This window comes from Lynx canadensis, chromosome B4, assembly GCF_007474595.2.
Source record: "Lynx canadensis isolate LIC74 chromosome B4, mLynCan4.pri.v2, whole genome shotgun sequence".
NCBI lineage: Eukaryota > Metazoa > Chordata > Mammalia > Carnivora > Felidae > Lynx > Lynx canadensis.
In genome coordinates this window covers 10,940,374-10,945,832 of record NC_044309.1, presented here as the reverse complement: position 1 = coordinate 10,945,832, position 5,459 = coordinate 10,940,374, and positions in this window count along the sequence as shown.

Sequence of the window (5,459 nt, the reverse complement as noted above, 5' to 3'; positions counted from 1 at the left end):
CTGGCGCATAGCTCCCGAGACCCTTGTAATTTCCCGATAACAGCACTAGGAGCGTCTTTTGTTCTAATATTTGGTGTTAGAGCCTGGTTCCTGACACAGAGCTCCTAAATCCCCTGGAATTTCCTGGATGATAGCAGTGTATTTTGTTTGAATGAGGCCACTCTGGGGTTCACTTCAAAATAGTCTGCGGATGGGGGTAGTGAGTATGGGACAGAGCATACAAGATTGGCCATGGATATGTTATCCATTGATAATTGTTATAAAGATATTTTTAATGTTTATGTTAGAGAGAGAGAGGGAGACACAGAATCTGAAGCAGGCTCCAGGCTCTGAGTTCTCAGCACACAGTCCCATGCAGGGCTCAAACCCACAAACTGTGATATCATGATCTGAGCCAAAGTCGGACGTTAAACCGACTGAGCCACCTGGGCGCCCCGGTAATTGTTAGAAATCTGGGTAATAATTGTTAAAGCTGAGTACGTGGTAGTGTGTGACACTTTTCTCTCAACTTTTCCATGTGTTTGAGACTGTTCATAACTAAAAACCTTTTTAAAAAGTGTGCCCTTCCTGGTTAGATTCACATATCTGGTGGTAGGGAAGGTGAAGGAGGGCATGTGGACCTTGACATTGTTGACATGAGTGGTGGGAACTTCAGACGTCTCCAAGTGCTTCCCTATGCCATCATCATGTTAAGACGGTGCATGTGAGGGGAGAAATAAACAGTCCATCAAGGAAACTGGATGCCTGCTTTCAACACTTGCTAGTTGTAGACTTTTCCAAGGCAGACCTGTCATTCATGGTGAGACTGTGTCGCCCCTAAGGACTAAGTCCTGGTGATTATTTCACCCACAAGGTCTTCTTGATTTATTTTAAAAAGAAACAGAATCAAACCTGAAATATGTCTTTAAGGAAATGGAGGAGCATGATGCTGGAGGGTGAGCCATTCATTAAAGCCTGGACATTTGTCTAAGTTCTCTGCACGAGCCCCGGGGCGGCTGTCAATGCAGGAGGGGTATCTCAGTGGGCCTACCTGAGCTCTTTCCTGCTGCAAAGATGGATGGTTTCTAAGTGGAACCTCTTCTCCTCACAGTAACCAGGCATGATATTGAGTAAAATAACGGTCAGAAAGAACATCACCAGGTCCCTAATGAGAAGCAGTTGACAAAAGAATGATTCTAATGTTCATCAAAAAGCCAATAAATGTCAAGGAAGGGACTGGAGAGGAGCAGCTCATAAATTCTTTCTCGAGGGACCTCTGGAGGGGACTTTGGGGACAACACCCCTGCTCTGCCTTTTTCCTGAACATTGCTAAAGAAACTTCCAGAGAGCTTGGGACATTTATGGGGGCTTACCCTCATCGTTTCGAGGGGACGTCAATAGGGAGGCCATCCCGCTCTTAGAGGATCCTGCTTTTGGTACCAGTACTGGGTAGGTCTGTTCCTCTTCAGTCATGTAGACACCGTGTGTGTGATGTCACAACTTGTGAGGTAACTGAGAACTGAGATCGCTTCCAGCTTGAAAAGTCAAAGCTTTATGCGGATGATCCTATCAAAATGGATTTCTCCTCTTGATTCCTATAATCGGCGTTGCCAATGGGGCTCATTCAGCAGCCTCCCCCATTGCTTCATTGTAACATGTGTTCTGTTGCTAAATCTTGGTCTCACTTTTTTGTTAGGGGTAGGGGAGGCTCACTGAGAGGCCAGTGTCAACCTGCCTCTTGACTTAGTTCAGTATTCTCCCAAAGGCAGACCCCGAATCAAGGACTTATGTGAAGGTTGTTTATTTGGAAAGTGATGGCAGGATCCCCAGTGAGGGTGTGGGACAAGGGAAGGCAGGGAAGGAGAGAGCTGGTAAAGTCTTCGTGAACCGACAGGTCGGTGCTACGGATGATGGATTCAGCCCTGCCGGGCCCTTCTGAGAAAACACAGACCCATATCTCAGCGTTGTTTCCTCAGTCAACTGGGGGGGGGGGGGTGGCATTTATCCATAGGCTCCTGTCTCCTGCCGCTCCAGGGGTGTCCCTGGTTGGCCTGCTGAAGGCCGAGCCAGCTGGTGGAATGCCAAAAATCACTCCCAGAGAGGCAGAGAGAAGCGCCTGAGGGTGTGTCTTAGCTCAGGCCACTATAACAAAAGACCACAGACTGGGGGGCCTAAGGGAAGAGATTTATTTCCTTACAGTTCTGGGGGCTGACAGTCCACAATCAGGTGTCGGCAGGTTTGGTTCCTCTGGAGGTCTCTATCTGCTGCTGGCGGGCGACTGCCTTCTTGCTGTATCTACGTATGGCTTTTCCTCTGCGCGTGCACGTCCCTGGTATGTCTCTCTCGTCTCCTAAGGACACGGGTCTTATGGGAGTAGGGTTCCATCCCAGCGACCTCCTTTAACCTTACTCTTCAGAAGCCCTTCCTCCAAATGTAGTCGTGTTGGGGAGCAGGCCTTCAACAGAGGAAGTTGGTGGGAACAGAATTCAGTCCGTGACAGGGGGAAGCGCTTACCTGTGGAAACTGCCCACTGCACCTGCAGGCGTAATGGGGGTGGGACAGGGGGATGTGGAGTTATGGGGCAAGTGGTCAACAGTATTGCTACGCATACATTAATTGAACCCTCCTAACCAGTTAGGAGCTGGGTGTTACTGTCACCCCTCATAACCACCAAGACCTTCAGACTCAAAGAGGTTGAACAGCTAGTGATAGGGATGAGCTCAGAGGTAACTCAGCTCTCTGATTCTTGTCCCGTGATAACTGTTTCGTATTTGAATGCTAACGTGTTCATGATTTAGACTAAGTTCATGGAGGGTCGCAATTGTCTTATGCTTAGAACAAAACAAACCCATCCCATAGTGCCTAACATAGGGCTTTGCAATTAAGTAGACACTTCATAAATACAAGCATTGATGTTTTAAAAATCACCTCTTGCCTGTTTCTTTTGGAAATAGATCCAGAAAAAAAAGAAAATCAATGCAACTAAAAGGAAGTTAAATCTGTTTTCATGGGAACGTGGTAACCTTGGGGAGACTGGTCACACCCACACTGAGGAGGGGTGTGATGGTCCTTGTGTGGGGAGGGGGAGGGGCACAACCATTGAGCCTGGCAACTGTCCACCCCCATTGGAATGGGGAGGGGTTGCTGATACAGGAACTGAGGGGCCTTGGGGAAACGTCATTGGTAAAAACTGGACAGACTTGCTATCTGAAAGGATAATTATCAAATGATTAGAGTAAAAACTTCGACGACAGTAACAAATGAGACAATTTTGGCTTAAGGTTCAAATCAGCATATTAACCAATCTGATAGATTCTATCAAGTGCCGATCTATTAGATATCTTCACCCCTTGCCAACCAACCACATATGGTATATGCCTCTCTGGAATGTTTTATCACCACAAGTGTTAGCATTTGGAGACTAAAACATGCTTCAGCAATGCCTTTAAAGAAAAACAGGCTTTACAGAACCCCTGGGACTGACTGCATCGAAGCAGAGCAACACGATGCCCGAGTACCGACCTACATTTACAAAGAGATGCTTACCGGCTTTGCCGGATCTACAAAGAAAACAGTGATTTAGTTCGTGTTCTGCTCAGTTATTTCACTTCCCAAAACTGATGGAGAAAATGTGAACTGAGGAGTTTTTAAAAGCCCGTCTGTATCATGTAGCCTGTGTGGGGGAACTGTACCCCTGGTAACGTTTAACTAGACCTAGCAGATCTTCCTGAAGGCCTGCTCTGTGCTGAGCAGTGCCTAGCCTCTGAGGATCCAAATGCCCAGTAAAGACTAACTGTGTTCCTGCAGGAGTGCATACCTTTGCGGGGGAGGGGGGGGGGAAGTAGGGAGGTGGGGGGATTGGAGAGGGTGGGACACTCGACTAGGAATTAGCCAGAAATAATTTAGGGGTGCCTGGGTGGCTCAATCGGTTAAGTGTCCAGCTTCAGCTCAGGTCACGATCTCACAGTTCGTGGGTTTGAGCCCCACATGGGGCTCTGTGCTGACAGCTCAGAGCCTGGAGCCTGCTTCGGATTCTGTGTCTCCCTCTCTCTCTGCCCCTCCCCCACTCATGCACTCGAGTTCTCAAAAATAAACATTAAAAAAAGAAGAAGAAATAATTTAACGTGGTTCCCACCCAAAAGAAGTCATCTGCTGAGTGATGCAGTGTAGTGGGCATCTAACAGTAAAAGAGGGGGCAGGAGAGTCGCATGGTGTGGCAGTCACAAGCCCGTGGCCCCACAACTGGACCTGCTGCATTTCACAACCCAGGTGCCCTGGGTTGTGACACCTGATGATGTGACACATGATGCAGAGAGGTCTTTGAAATTCTCAGACCACATTTCCTTAATCAGTTTTACAAAGTGGAGGTTTTGACCAGAACCTGCCCCTTCCTAGCTGGGTGACAGTGGGCAAGTCACTTAATAACTTCGTATTTTGGTTTCTTGTCTGTCTAGTGGCATTCATAAGGCCTACTTCCTAGAGATTTTTGTGAGGATTCATGTGCTAACATCTGCAAAATGCTTAAGATGGTGCCTTGGTGCAGAGCAATCACTACATAAATTTAAGTGTTGGCGGGCTCTAGGTCGCATTCCCCTCAGGCTGATACATTTTTTTTTTCATTTTCTGAATTTCTAGAAGTTTCTAAAACTGGCAATTATCGTGTTTTGGTTAGGTGAATATTGGAAACAAACAACATAAAAAAGAAAGAGGTCTTAAATGTGAAAAAAAAAAATGTGCAAATTGGTTTTAGAGTCTGTGCTTAAACATTCCTGGTCGTGACAGGGAGACCCGAAGGGACTGTAAATCACTAAGGATGTCAGAAGACTGCCACATGGGGAGTATAAACCTCATAACGCTGGATTTGCCAACCCACACCTTCCTTCCCTCGCTCCCCCTTTCCGTGTGGAAGGGCCACCTCCGCTACACCAGGGAACCGGAGGGGGCTGGGCCAGCTCACCCAGGAGACCCTGTAGGCACAGAATAGGTAGCCTGCCAGCTTTCCATGGGCCTCTCTTTGGGACCTGAAAAATAAATTTGGGGCTCCAAAATATAAAAGAGAAACCCTTGCAAGATCGAAATTTAATATTTTATTAGCTGTAACACGTCAACTTCAAGAATGTTTAACTTGCAGATACTTGATGACTGCCAAGAAATAATCATCGTTAGTCAAATATTTAAAAATAATTTATAAAGCAAATCGTTCAGCTCCTTTCCCTAAACAGAAGCATTATATTTAGTGTGGAATATGGATATATTTCAGATTTTTTTTTAATGTTTTATTTTTGAGAACAAGCACGTGAGCAGGGGAGGGGTGGAGAGAGAGGGACACAGAGGATCCGAAGCAGGCTCTGAGCTGACAGCAGAGAGCCCGATGCGGGGCTCGAATTCATGAACCGTGAGATCACGACCTGAGCCGTAGTTCAGATGTGTAACTGAGCCACCCAGGCGCCCCTATTTCTGATGTTTAATGTGATGTGGGG